The sequence below is a fragment of the Megascapheus bottae genome, chromosome 1, assembly GCF_031878675.1.
Source record: "Megascapheus bottae isolate mThoBot1 chromosome 1, mThoBot2.hap1, whole genome shotgun sequence".
Classification (NCBI taxonomy): domain Eukaryota; kingdom Metazoa; phylum Chordata; class Mammalia; order Rodentia; family Geomyidae; genus Megascapheus; species Megascapheus bottae.
The window spans coordinates 27603950-27617532 of NC_143509.1; the positions used below are offsets into that span (position 1 = coordinate 27603950).

Consider the following 13583-nt stretch of genomic DNA (forward strand, 5'->3'; position numbering starts at 1 on the left):
ACCAAGGTCTCTAGACTGTCACTTCAGCAGGTTGTTAGGAAAAAGGAAACTAGACTAAGCCTGCACCTGCTTTGTCTGGCCTTGGCTCACCTCAATGGCAGCTGAGTGGGAGGGGCCATACCAGGCCCTAGACCTACCCCAGGTGGGGCCGAAACTTTTGTTTTCCAGAAATAATTAAATAGAAACCCAAGGAAAAACAAGAACAAGATAGAGAAGCAGAGACTTTTAAGAAACTCCTAAACTTCTGATGGCATGCCTGGCCTTAAACTACCAGAGTGACCGAAAGACGGTGGGGCCCTGAACTCAGGGGAACTCAGGGGCGCCTCCCCTATGGAAATTTCCATTCCCTGGTAGCTGGCTGGCGGAGGCCATCCTAACCTACCCTCAAACAGAGCCAGCCATTGACTTACAACAGAAAATGGGTCTCAATCGGATACATTGAACACAAAATGAACTCAGATGAACATTCTCACCAAACAACTTATTTAGACAGGTCTTGCAGGTGAGACTCTCAGGCATGCCCTGTTACTGACAAGAAATCCAGAAGGGGGTCACGGTGTCCCTTGACCACCTAGGCCTTACAGAGCTTGCTGCGTCCAACTTTTTTGGCCCACCGTGCACTTTTTAGACAGACATACAGGGTGGTTGGCCGACTTTTACTTACCTCCGGAGGCCTTTGCTTTAAACCTGGGTGTCTTTTCCAAAAAAGGTTGTTATAGGAAAACCACTGTTTCTAGAAAAAAGCAATCTCCGTAATCCGCTTGGCTCGGCTCGCCAACAATTCCGCCTCTGATAAGCGTTCCTTTTGTGCTCCATGTTTGGGTGCCAGAATGTCGGGGTTTTTAGCGCTTCTTGCCTCCTGACCCACAGGAAGGGCAAGGAGAACACGCCCCGACTAAGACAAGACCAAGAAAGGTTAGGGCCACCTGGCCGCCTTCACCCAGCCCTCCCTCTCCAGAGGGAAGACACAGACGCACCAGGGAGACTGTCACAGAAAGACTCGTTTATTGGGAAAGTACAAGGGGCTAAAGTAAGATGCAGGAGTCTATCAGCATACAGGTGGGCAGGGCAAGGGGAGGTAGGTGCGGTCAGAGAGGGCGGCAGGGCCAATCTGTGAGTTCGAGGAAGCCTTATTTTACATCACAAACCACAGCCAAACTTCCCAACAAGGCGATAGGCAGATTGGATTTCCAAAACCAGGAAATGAGCCCTGGACTACCAGGTAGACCTTTTACCTTTGATGTGACGTGCCCCACAGACACAGTGAGAAAGCTCACTGTTCAAGGCCAAGCCCTAGCTTCTCCACCCCCCAAAAAATATAAGCAAGAACTTCATCTCAACAAAAACAAGTAGGTATGAGGGCGCACGCCTTTAACCTTAGCTACTCAGCAGGCTGAGGATCACAGTTCAAAGCCAGCTCAAGCAGGAAAATCCATGGGACTCTTATCTTCAACTAGTCACCAAAAAGCCAGAAGTAGAGCTGTGGCTAAAGGGGTAAGGCACTAATCTTGAGTTCAAAGCTCAGGGACAGTGTCCAGGCTCACTTCAAGCCCGAGTGCGTGCACACACACGCACGCACACGCACACATGCACACGCACACGCACATATACTGTCTAGACAAGTCACTGATGCTTTGTCCCTGCTGTCTCTACTAGCAGCGGAACTCTCTGCTGCCCCGGCTTTGTTCACAACACCAATGTTGGGCCGAGGGGAGGCACAGGAAACTCTTTGAGGCTGTCTGTGGCTTTGAGTGCCCAGTGACATGACTGAGTCACTTCCTTTTGAAGAACCTGCTACCTCTCTGACCTCTGTCCCAGCCACTCAGAGCTATGAGTTCCTCTCCAGCTTGGAGAGGGGAGCGGGCGCCCACAGGGGTTCAGTGGGATTTTCATATCTTTAGAGATGTGCTCAGAAACCAAGACATGGGAGCTTTCTCTTCTGTGATGGGCTGAATTGCGTCCTTCTCTCTAAAAATCCCTATACTCAAATCTCAATCCCCTCCCCAAACCTTAGGAACACAGTGGGTTTGAAAATAATTTTTCTTTTTTCCATTTTTTTTCCAGTCCTGGGAGCTGAACTCAAGAACTGAGCACTGTCCTTGGGTTTTTCCAAGGCTAGCGCTCTACCACTTGAGCCACAGTACCACTTTCAGCTTTTCTTTTTTTTTTTTTTTTTTTTTTTTGCCAGCCCTGGGCTTGAGCTCAGGGCCTGAGCACTGTCCTTGGACTTTTCTCAAGGCTAGAGCTCTACCACTTGAGCCTCAGCACCATTTCCGGCTTTTTTCTATGTATGTGGTACCGAAGAATCGAACCCTGGTCTTCGTGCATGCTAGGCAAGCACTTTAACCAGTAGGCCAAACTCTGGGCCCCACTTTCAGCTTTTCTATGTATGTGGTACCAAGGACTCGAGCCTGTGTCTTCGTGCATACTAGGCAAGCACTCTACCACTAGGCTAAACTCTTGGCCCTTTTCTTTTCTTTTTCTAGGTCCAAGCCTGGTACCTGTAGCCACTTCTGCTCACTGGCTTTGTGCTCTACAAGCGTTTTGCTGGGGTCATTTTGACCCCTCTAACCTCTTGAAGATAGTTTTTAAATAGGATGTTAACTTTAAATGAGTCACTAGGGCAAACCCTAAATCAATGTGACTAAAGTTCTTGGAAGGCCATATTAGCCAGGCATTGTGGGGCACACCCGTAATCAAAAGTACTCTGGCAGGGTGCAGTGGCTCATACCTGTCATCCTAGCTACTCAGGAGGCTGAGATCTGAGGATCAAGGTTCAAAGCCAGCCAGGGCACAAAAAGATCTGAGACTCTCATCTCCACTTAAATTCTAGAAAATGAGAAGTGGGGCTTGGCTCAAGGGTAGGGCAGTGGCCTCAGAGCTGAAGAGCTCAGGGACAACACCCAGCCTGAGTTCAGGCCTCATGACCCACAACAACAGCAAAGTACTCTGGAGGCAGGAGGATTGAGATTGGAGGCCAGGCCAGGCAAAATGTAACAAAACTCTATATAGACAAATAAGCTGGGCTTGGTGGCATACTCTACTCACGAGGCCAAGGGAGGAGGACCTCTGTCTGATGTCGGTCCTGAGCGGGTGGGGTTGGAGAAAACCATGAAACCCTACAGTAAAAATAACTAAAGCAAGGGCCAGGAGCGTGGCCAGGTGGCAGAAGACCGGAGTTCCATTCCTTGGTACCACATACACAGAAAAAGCCAGAAGTGGTGCTGTGGCTCAAGTGGTAGAGCTCTGTCCTTGAGAAAGCTCAAGGACAGTGCTCAGTCCCTGAGTTCAAGCCCCAGGACTGGAAAAAAGAGGAAAAAAAAATCTAAAGCAAAGAATGATTGAAAGCGAGCATTACTAGCTCACCTGAAATCCCAGCTATTCATAAGGCTGATATCTGGAAGAGCACAGTTCAAAGCCAGCCCTGGAAGGAAAACTCACAAAACCCCCTCTCAATCCCAACCCCCCCCCCGCCCCGCTTCCCATGCCCCTGTCATCCTAAATCACCTGGAAGGCTGAAATTAAGAGGATCATGTGTTCAGGCCATCCTGGGTCACCCTGAGGGCTGCTGGACCTGGGGATAGGGGTCCCTGTGATCCCAGCAATAATGTGCCCCAAAATAGGCAGCTCGCAGCTTGGACGCAGCCTGGGTGAGAGTGGATCCACTCGCGCCCTCTCGTGGCCCTCCTGCACAACACAGCCAAAGACTCCCAGCATTCACAAAAGCAATACAAAATCAGTCCCAAGCCATCTGGGGCAGAAAAGTTCCCAGGACTCCACTTCGACTCATTACTTTCGCCTGTCTTGAAGCCTCAAGTGGGCAGATCACGGCTCAGATAAGGATCAAGACCCTATCCTGAAAAATTATCCTGTGGAAAAACCAGAGCTGGAGGGTTGGCCCTGGCTTAGGGGCGTGGCTTGAGGGCGGGGCGGGGCTCTGGTTGGGGGCGTGGCTTGGGAGAGCTGAGGCGTGGCTCTAACTAGAGCAGGGTCAGATATGTGGGGAGGGTGGGGGAGGCCTCAGGAGCCAGGGCGTGCCCCAATGCTGGAGGGGTGTGGCCATATGCGTGGGGGCGTGGCTCCAGGGCTAGGGCGTGGCCACAGACTGTGGCTGTGGGGCATGACTGAAGTCCTGAGCTGGATCCAGAGGTAGAAATGTAGGTCTTCTAAGCAGGCCTCCCATGGTTCAGGCCTGTAATATTAACTGTGCAGGAGGCTGCGATCTGAGGACGACCATTCAAAGCCAGCCCAGGCAGGAAAGTCTGTGAGACTCTCATCTTTTTTTTTGCCAGTCCTGGGGCTTGACCTCAGGGCCTGAGCATTGTCCTTGGACTTTCTCAAGGCTACAACTCTACTAATTGAGTCACTGCATCACTTCTGACTTTTTCTATGTAATGTGGTACCGAGGAATCGAACACAGGTCTTCATGCATGTTATGCAGGCATTCTACCACTAGGCCACGCTCCCAGCCCAGCCTTTAACTTTTGTGTTCAGCTTATTGCCCTTAGAGTAAACTCCTCCGGGTTCAACCATGTGGCCAAAGAGGCAGGATATCATTCTTTCAGCCTGAACGCATGTAACCCATTCATCAACTAGGAAGAGAAGGGGTTTATTGCATGAGGGAGAGGGCAGACCTCCAGCAGCCCGAGATGGAGTAGGAAAGAGCACGAGGCCCTATATTATATAGGGAGAGGGCTGTGGCCACAGCGGAAGTGGAGGTGACCTCAGAGGATAGGGAAATACCTCAGTCTGGGGGACCACCCACTGCCACACAGAGAGAGCGGGAAATCCAACCCACAATTGAGGCTTGATGAATGAACGCATGCATGCATGCATGCATAAATGAGTGAGTGCCAAGAAAGAAAGGGTGGAAAACCTAATGGGAAGGCTGGGGTGGGGTGGAATGCAAGGACACAGGAAAGGGCACCTGTCATCTGCAGACACCTGAGGATCTCAGCCGTTGGTTCCTTCCTCAATGACTCACGGGATGCCCGGGGGAAGAGAACCTCGAGGAGGGCAAATAAGCCATGAAGGAGGTGTCTGCTACTTACCAAAAGCCCTGATGTGAGGCTTGGGAGAAAGACCTGAGGGAGCTGTGTGTTTGGTTGGGGGGGGGGGGAATCTTCCTGCCTATGGGAAGTCCTCCCCACAGTCTGGCCTCTGACCCTCTCTCCTCCCAGACCAGGACTTGGGGTTCAGTTTCCTCCAGTGGGGAATGGTTGCTCCTCTTCCTTGTCTGACCTTTTGAATCTGTGACCCTTCTGAGTACTAGAATGTGTCTATTCGTCTCTGTCTCTCTTTGTCTCTGTCTCTCCCTTCTCCTCTTCTCCGTCTTCTGCTCTCCCACACCCTCAGCTTTCCCCCCACTTTACTCCTCAGGCTGTGCTGGAAGTGGGGTCTGCTTCTGGCACAGAGAGGAAGCTCTCAGCATCACCGTTCCTGGCTCACAAAAGTCTGCGCTGGGTGCTGGTGTATCATATCATGCCTGTGTTCCTAGCTACTCAGGAAGCTGAGATTTTAGGATTACAGTTTGAAGCCAGTCCAGGCAAGAAAAGTCCATGAGACTTTTATCTCCAATAAACCATGGATGTCTGAGCCAGAAGTGGTGCTGTGGCTCAAGTGGTAGAGTGCTAGTCTTGAACACAAGAAGCTCAGGGACAGTACCCAGGCCCTGAGTGCAAGCCCCAGGAGTCACACACACACACACACACACACACACACACACACACACACACAACAACAACAACAACAACAACAACAACAACAACAATTGAATAAAACAGACCACCAAACAGAAAACTCGGACAATTACTCCACAAAAGAATTTTTAGATCCTGGGCCTTGAACTCAGGACCTGGGCACTGTTCCTGAGCTCCTTTTGCTCAAGGCTGGTATTTCTACCACATGAGCTACAGCTGCACTTCTGGCTTTTTTTGAGGTGGTGAATTGGAAGGAAGACTCTCATGGACTTTCCTGCCTCGGCTGGCTTTGACCAGCAGTCCTCAGATCTCAGTCTCCTGAGTAGCTAGGATTACACGTGTGAGCCGCAGTGCCCAGCCCTTCTTGCTGCTTTGAGACAGGATCTTACCATGTAGCCCAGGCTAGCCTTGAGCTATGGATGGATGCTGCCTCACCCTCCCAAATGCTGAGATTATACGCATGTTCTCTGACTTTTTAATGATATCTATCCTTCTCCTTTAGTATATTTGACCTGCAAATCTTTGAAAGAGTGGGTCCAGTAATGTGCACATCTCCAGGAGGCTGAGATCTAAAGATCATGGTTCAAAGCCAGCCTAGGCACTAAAGAACAGGAGACTCTTATCTCCAATGAATCACCAGAAAATGGGAAGTGGGCTGTGGCTCCAGGGGTAGGGCAGTAGCCTTGAACTGAAGAGCTCAGGGATAACACCCAGGTCCAGAGTTCAAGCCCCATGATCTACCAAAAAAAGAAAGAAAGACACTCAGTAGCACTTTACAGGCCCTTAAAGTCCTGTGGAGCCTAATAGAGAGACAAAACCAGTGGCTGCCTCTGAGAAAAAGGCAATAATTTTACTTTTGAATAAAAAACACTTGGCTGGGAGTTTGGCCTAGGGGTAGAGTGTTTGACTAGCATGCACAAGGACCAAGTTCGATTCCTTGGTAACACATACATAGGGGGAAAAAAAGCCAGAAGTGGTGTTGTGGCTCACGTGGTAAAGCTCTAGCTTTGAGAAAGCCCAAGGACAGTGCTCAGGCCCAGAGTTCAAGCCCCAGGACTGGCAAATAAATAAGTAAACAAACATGTATAAACAAAAAAATAATATCCATCCTAACAGATAGGAAGTGACAGCTCATTCTGATTGTGATTTCATTTTCGTAAGGATTAGTGACGTTGAACTTTTTTTGTTTTGGTCAGCGTGGAGCTTGAACTGTGGGCCTGGGCGCTGTCCCTGAGCTCTTTAGCTCAAGGCTAGTTCTGTACTCCTTGAGCCATAGCACCACGTCTGGTTTTCTGGAGGAGATAAAAGTTGCATGGATTTTCCTGCACAGGCTGGCTTTGAACCTCAATCCTCAGATCTCAGCCTCAGGAGTAACACTCTTTCTCCTTCCTTCCTTCCTTCCTTCCTTCCTTCCTTCCTTCCTTCCTTCCTTCCTTCCTTCCTTCCTTTTTGAGACAAGGTGTCACTGTGTCCACTAGCCTTGACCTCTCTATCCTTGTGCCTGAGGCTCCTGATGGCCGGGGTGGCAGGCAGGCCTCAGGACACCTGTAGAATCCCTTGCTCACATTTTGACCACACTAGCTGTGTTTGCTGTCATTGTTTGCTCTCGTTTCTCATCATCATTGTTGTTGTTGTTAAGTTGTAAATGTTCCATGCTTTGGATTCTAGCCATTTGTTGGACATTTGACTTGCAAATATTTTCTCCTCCCTATCGGTTGCTTTCTGTCTCTCCTGATGTGCAGAAGCTTTTTAGTATTTTAGTTTGATATGATCTCACTGGGCAATTTTTGCCTTTACTGTTTGGGAAGAAAGAAAGATCAAGAGAGAGAAAGGAGAGGGGGAAGGGAGAAGGGGCAGAGAGGAAGGAAGGAAGGAAGGAAGGAAGGAAGGAAGGAAGGAAGGAAGGAAGGAAGGAAGGAAAGAAAAGAAATGGAATGTTATCCAGCAGCCCCTGGCATGCAGTGCCATCTCCAGCCTCATGAAACTGGGAGGCTGGCACCACGCTGGCATCCACTGCCAGGTTCAATGGTTTTCTTGTTGTGTAAGGCAGTACAGGGGAATTCCAGACAGTCTGTAGTCCAAAACCTGTTGTGACATCAAAGAGAGGAAAATCCGAAAGTGTTCTTTCTCTGGTCCCCAAGGTTCTCCTAGCAGCTGCTTCTGCATGGCTGGTCTCTTCCTGTTCTTCAGTACAATCCGTTCTTTTTAAGCCAGTTCTAGGGCTTGAACTCAGGTCCTGGGCACTGTCCTTGGGCTTTCTCAGGGCTAGAGCTCTACCACTTGAGCCACAGCACCACTTCCAGATTTTTACTAAAGTGTATTACGGTACTGGAACTCAGGGCCTCAGACTTGCTAGGCAAATGCTTTGCCACTAGGCCATGCTCCCTGCCCCAGCCCCTCTTTTCTGTGTGTGTGCTGGATATATTTGAGATAAAATCTTTCCTGCTTTTCACTCTCCTCTTGCCTGTAATCTATTTTAAGGTTTTTTTGTAGCTGGAGTGACAGGAATGTGCCATCACACTCAGCTATTGGTTGAGATGGAATCTCCCACTTCCTTTTCTTTTCATTTTTGGAGGAGGGGCTCGGGTAGCCTCCAACTTCAGTCCTCCCCTTCTAAGCCTCCTAAGCAGCCGTGATGTCAGGCCTGAACCACAGTGCCTGAGAGCAAAGCCACTCTGAAAAGAGACCTCATAACCAATTTAGATTTTTTTTTTGCCAGTTCTAGGCTTGAGCTCAGGGCCTGAGCACTGTCCTTGGGCTTTTAAAGGCGAGAGCTCTACCACTTGAGCCACAGCACCAATTCCGGCTTTTTCTATGTGTGTGTACTGAGGAATCGATCCCTGGTCTTTGTGCATGCTAGGCAAGCATGTTGGGAGCCAGAGTGGAATCAAACTGTACCTTGACTTGCATCAGACGATGGCTTTATTGTCTTATTGTTTTCTGGCCCTATTCTATGTAAATGACCTGAGAATTACCATATGAATGTAACACCTGGAGGTTCCCTGGGAGAGGAGGAGGGAAGAAGGGGGAGTGGAAAATAAACTCGGCAGTCTCGGCAGTCTTTGCCTGGACTGCGGACATCCCGGACCCGGTGTGTCTGTCTCTCTTCTTTTTCTTCCTAGTCCTTGTCCCCTATTTCAGGAACCCCAATCTGCGAACCCTGGTTTGCTGCCGGTTGGCCCCGGCATCTGGCGCCTGAACAGGGACCCTGAAAATCTGGGACGAAGGTGAAGGACCCCTCCCTGTGGTGAGTAACACATCTTAGGACTATTAAGAGAGGATTTTAAGAGAGTGTATAGTCAGGAGTAAAAATTATGGGTCAAGTTAATAGCCATAGGTTATTTCTACCGATCTTAACAGGCCTATTTGAAGCCCACGGAACGTGGGTGGAAGAGGGGGTGCTTCAGAGCTTCCTACAGTTTGTCGAGGAGGCATGCCCGAGGTCTATAGAGGAGGAATTCCAAAAAGCCTGGCAGCGGATAGGAAAAAAAATTCAAGATTATTATAATGTATATGGCCCCGAAAAGACCCCAGTAGAGGCTACTACTGTATGGAATTTAGTAAGTGAATACATAGATCCTCTACATGAAAATGCTGAACTTAATCTTGAATTAAGGGAACTTTATGAGTTAAAGGACCCTTCTGAAGAACCTGAGGCTGAGCCATATGCCGCAGCCCAAGAGAGTCTAAGTGAGATCTTGAAAAGGGAACAACAACCAGTAGATATTGAGTATCAGAATTCAGGTTTGAATATCAAGGAGGAAAGTTATGATGAGTCAATGGAGGGCCGGGTGGCTACGATAGAGAAGAAGTTAGAAGAAATGCTACATCTTCTATCGAAAATGGGGATAGAGCAGAGAGCCCCCCCAGAAGTAGGAAAGAAATATGACCCTCAGGCCACTATGGTGTCTGATTCTAATCCTTACCCCTCACACCCACCGCCTCCGGCTGCAGCCTTACAGCCCCAATCCCTTTTTCAACCTTTAGGCAAGCCTAAAGGCCCTAGCAACAAGTCCCTTTTAACAGGCACTACAACCAGGCACAGTGCATCGCAATTAAACCTGACTCAGGCTGCTAGAGAGAGGGAAGATATTTCAGGGCCTCGATGCTTCCCTAGTTTAGTTGATCATGATGAACAAGTATACCATCAACCTGTTCCTGTTAAACTATTACAGGATTTAAAAAGTGCCTGCTCCCAATATGGGCCAACTGCCCCTTTTACTCAACTAATATTGGAGGCCGCGTGTGCTGGTATTGCATGCCCAAATGACTGGAAGCGGCTTGCCAGAGCATGCCTTAGTGCAGGAGAGTACTTATTATGGGAGACAGAGTTCACTGCACAGTGTCGGGCTAAAATTGAAACAAATAGGTCTAAGAACCTGCCTTACACTGTTGATCAGTTGTTAGGAGAGGGAACCTATAAAAACACCGAAGATCAATTGGGTTATGCAAAGGAAGCCTATTTACAAATAAATGCTGCGGCCAGAGAGGCTTGGAAAAGGTTACGCAATTCCAATCGTACAAAAAATCTAGTAGAAGTTAAACAGGGACGTCAAATAGTTAAAACTTGCTCCAACTGTGTGCCCTTCTCACCAGCTCCTCATTTAGGCATAAATCACGAGGACTGCTTTCTAATCACGTTTGGCAGATGGATGTCACACATGTTCCATCATTTGGCCGATTAAAATATGTTCATGTTACTGTAGATACTTATTCTAATTTTATCCTGGCCACCCCCCTTGCTGGGGAAGCTACTAAACATTGTATTTCTCACTGCATTCGATGCTTTGCTGTGATGGGGATTCCCTTGCAAATAAAAACAGATAATGGCCCTGGCTATGCAGGCCGAGCATTTCAATCCTTCTGCCATTCCTATAATATCACTCATATTACAGGCATTCCTTACAATCCTCAAGGTCAAGGCATCGTGGAGAGAGCTAATGGATTATTAAAACATCAAATTGCTAAAATACAGAAAGGAGAGTCATATCCCGCTACCCCTGTGAATATACTTAATCATGCTTTATTTGTTTTAAATTTTTTGAATTTGGATTCAAATAATTTATCTGCTGCTCAGCGATTCTGGGAAAAAAGAGCGCAGCGTCCTTTTGCCTTAGTAAAATGGAAGGATCCCCTAACTGGTGCTTGGCATGGACCCGATCCTGTTCTAACCTGGGGTCGAGGGCATGTATGTGTTTTTTCACAAGGAGAAAATGACACCCGCTGGCTGCCTGAACGCTGCGTTCGGATCGTGGAGAGTGACAGTGGCCATCCAAGCAGCGACTCACTGGGCCTACACCCCCAACCCTCCAGTGGTGCATCCTGCGACGTGGGAAGGACCTGAGTTATTTGTGCATGTCAATTGGGACTGCTACTGATCCACTTGTTCCACACATTCATATGAGCTGTGTTTCTCCTCCTTTTACTATTATGTAGGGACCTTTTAACATATTCATTGACTACACAATTTAATATGTGACAATTGTTCTTTTACAAATTGTATACTATTGAGATAAAGGATTGTTCTTTTTATTTTGTCTTTACCATCCCTCTTCTTAATAACCTCTTTTTGTAAAAGATGCCCAGGTGAAAAGCAAAGGCCTCCAGAGGTAAGTAGAAGTCTGCCGACCCCCTGTATGTCTGTGTTTTGTTTTATTTTTTTATTTTATTTCTTTTTTTTTTTTTTAAAGGTGCACTGTGGGCCTAAAATAGAGGCCTGGGTGGTCAAGGGACGCCTTGACCCCCCTTCCCCTTCTGAGTTTCTTGTCGATAACAAGGCATACCTGAGAGTCCCACCAGCAAGACATGTCTAAATCTAAAAATAACTGTTTGGTGAAAACATTCATTTGAGCTCATGTTTTTTGTGTTAAGTGTATCTGATTGAGTCCAATTTTCTTGTTATATGTCAATGTCTGATTATTTAAAAGTCTCTGTTTCTCTGTCTTGTTCGTATTACATATTTTTCCTTGTCCAGTTTTGTCTTTAAAATTGGTACCATTTCTAAGTATGGATCCTTATGGTTTTTCTGTGCGTACTCAAGCACACATCCTTGTTATTTATTTGAACATTTCTGGGCCTAGCATGGCCGCTCCCCCATGTCTGCAGTTGTAACAAGCCCTGGAAAAAGAAATTCCAGCTAAGTTGCCTTGCAAAAAGTTTTGTTTTGAACCTGGTTCTCACCTGCAAGAGTAAAATTGGCAAAGCTCTCTTGACACAAACTTCCGGAAAATGAATGGCCGATATTAATTTTGTGCGCTTTTAAGATCTTTGAGTATGAATGTGTGTGCGAATGGGTGTGAGTGAACATGTTCAAGGTTAAATTACCAGCATGCTGTATAAAACAATGGATAAATTAATACTTAAACACAAAGGCAATTGGGTAAATCTAAGCTTAAAACTTCAAGAAAAATATTAGGTTTGAATGTTTTACAATGTCTCAAAGGATTATTATGTTGTCTTAAAGAAAAACTGGTAAATATTTTTCTAGATCCTGAAATCTGCATTTTATTGCAAGGCATACAGCTGTTTACATTGTAAACATTGTATCCTGTTTAGCACAGAGGTGTTAGGGAATTTGGGATTTATTACTTTAAGTTAAAGTTTGGAAACATGTATTAGAGATTTAAATGTAAAATTGTTCATTAATGTCAGAAACTTTGCCTGTCTTTTCTTGCAAACTGACACTAGAAATCTGATGGTAAAAATGTGGATAATGTGATTAGTATTTTAAAGGAATGTTTAAAGGTTTATCTATGCAATTGGGTGTATTTTAAAAAAAAGGAAGGAAACTAAGTCCAGACTTAGACTTTTGGTGCACTGATGTCTATAGTTCTTGCATTAGGGAAAAACTGTTATTTGAGTTTAAACTGTTGTTGGAGTTTTAGACAGTAATCTAAACTGCAAAAAAAAAAGGGGGGGGCCTTTTCTAAAAGGCAAGAGGAGTGCCTTGAGCCCTAGGGGGCCAGAAGGCAGAAGGATTTCTTTGTGCCCTTAAAGGTTTTTCAATTGCAAATAAAGGCTAAGATGTTAATTGTTTAAGCCAGTATCAGCAAGAGTTTTTAAGAACATTGGAAATGGGTTTCTGAACAAAATTTAAAAGTAAAGTTGTCCTAAAGTTTTATTTCTAAAAAAGAAACAAGGAAAATTAGGACTACCAAAGTAATTGCTTAATTGCTATTTCAGCTTGCTCTTGTAAGTTACCTTATAGCAACTTCCAGCTAGCCCATGGAGAAGAACAGCAATCCTTATTCAGATGTAACTTTGGCTTTTACCAGGTTCTAGGTAAGCTCATGCTTAGAGACTATTTCTGTGTTGACCACCTTGTTGCTTTAATTGGAGTAACGTGGCCTTTTGTAGGACTCACTGATCTGAAAACTCAGTTTTGAGCCAACCCCGGGCAAAGCAAAGTCCCTGTGAGATTGTGGTGTCTAATCTGCCAGCAGGATGCTGGGACAGAGTTGCTTTGGAGCTCGAAGTGGCAGAGTGCTAGCTCTGAGCTGAAAAGCTGGGGGGAAGCACTCAGGCACCAAGCTCGGGACTCACAGTGGCAGGGTGCTAGCCTTGAGCTGGAGAGCTGAGAGACAGTACCCAGGCCCCGAGTTCAAGTACAGCAACCAACAAAGTGAAATGCCAATGGCATGTTTATCCCTGTGTGGAGAGACACTACTGGGACACGAAAGCCTCTGCTTGGATGGCAGAGATGGTGTCAGATCTTAGTCACTTGTGCTTGGCCAATCAAATTAATCAGAGCCAGGAGGTCATAGAATAGTTTGTAAGCATGCCTTACTAATGCCCGTGCCTTTCATAACTGGGCAGGAACTTGTCAATCTTCTGTGATAGCGGGTAGTTTAAAGTCCTAATTGAGTAAAATTTTTATTTTTTATT

General features: G+C 46.7%; 1 long non-coding RNA gene across 1 annotated transcript in view; it reads right to left on the minus strand.

The window, feature by feature from the left end:
* Positions 1-669: 669 nt before the first annotated feature.
* The window catches only part of LOC150068645 (uncharacterized), a 44161-nt gene continuing 31247 nt past the window's right edge, over positions 670-13583 (minus strand). Inside the window, exons 2-3 of the long non-coding RNA XR_016534635.1 lie at positions 4928-5006; positions 670-895 (exon numbers count right to left, since the gene is read on the minus strand). This is a non-coding gene — a long non-coding RNA (uncharacterized LOC150068645). The remainder of the gene's footprint in view (positions 896-4927; positions 5007-13583) is intronic.